Source organism: Mandrillus leucophaeus, unplaced genomic scaffold (assembly GCF_000951045.1).
Source record: "Mandrillus leucophaeus isolate KB7577 unplaced genomic scaffold, Mleu.le_1.0 Scaffold22, whole genome shotgun sequence".
In the NCBI taxonomy this organism is placed as follows: domain Eukaryota; kingdom Metazoa; phylum Chordata; class Mammalia; order Primates; family Cercopithecidae; genus Mandrillus; species Mandrillus leucophaeus.
This window is the reverse complement of record NW_012102254.1, coordinates 662,221-663,157: the sequence shown is the minus strand read 5'-3', so window position 1 is coordinate 663,157 and position 937 is coordinate 662,221. Positions and strand designations below refer to the sequence as shown.

Here is a 937-nt window from a genome sequence, read left to right as displayed (position 1 = left end):
CCAGGATGGTCTCGATCTCCTGACCTCGTGATCCACCCATCTCGGCCTCCCAAAGTGCTGGGATTACAGGCTTGAGCCACCGCGCCCGGCCCTAAAAAATTACTTTTATGACCAAATGTCTTTATCTTGCTTGTCATGAGATACATTTAATGGTGTTGAGGTTTTGGGCCGGGCGCAGTGGCTCACACCTGTAATCCCAGCACTTTGGGAGGCAGAGCCGGTTGGATCACCTGAGCTCAGGAGTTCGAGACCAACCTGTCCAACATGGTGAAACCCCTTCTCTACTAAAAAAATAAAAAAAATTAGCTGGGCGTGGTGGCATGCACCTGTAATCTCAGCTACTTGGTAGGCAAATTGACTGAACCCAGCAAGTGGAGGTTGCAGTGAGCCAAGTTTGAGGTTTTGCAGTGTTGAGGTTTTGCTTCTCAGTTATACCTTTTTGAGCTAATCGGTTTAAAAAAACCCACTGTCTAAAATACGCTGAAATTAATTTTATTATTTATAATTTTTGGTTCTGGATTGACTGTACAGAAAATGTTTCATTTTCTTACTGTGACCTTTGACAAAGAAGGGTGACTAATTGATGGTGTGGGCAGGAGACTCAGTGACATTCCCCACTTCCTCTGGAGTTGGTCGGTGTGGTATAATTCTATTTCAGTTGTGGGCATTCACCAATATTGTTTCCTCCTTTTCCTGCAGGGCCTCTGCTCTCCAGGAAGATAAGGCTTTTAAAGCAGCCTAGCACTAGAAGGTGAGGTAAGGTACTTGAAAAGAGACATTTCTGGCCGGGCGCGGTGGCTCATGCCTGTAATCCCAGCACTTTGGGAGGCCGAGACCGGCGGATCACGAGGTCAGGAGATCAAGACCATCCCGGCTAACACAGTGAAACCCCGTCTCTACTACAAATATAAAAAAATTAGCTGGGCGTGGTGGCAGG

At 46.9% G+C, this 937-nt stretch overlaps 1 protein-coding gene across 2 annotated transcripts in view; it reads left to right on the top strand.

Annotated features, from left to right (window-relative positions):
- Positions 1 to 937, top strand: part of DAG1 (dystroglycan 1 (dystrophin-associated glycoprotein 1)) — a 91,359-nt gene that overhangs the window by 7,671 nt on the left and 82,751 nt on the right. Inside the window, exon 2 of one of the 2 annotated variants that reach the window (XM_011980900.1) lies at positions 700 to 756. The gene's annotated coding sequence lies outside the window, so the exon portion shown is untranslated. Of the gene's footprint in view, positions 1 to 696; positions 757 to 937 lie in introns of those variants that run through there. The other variant, XM_011980899.1, reaches the window with a different exon arrangement.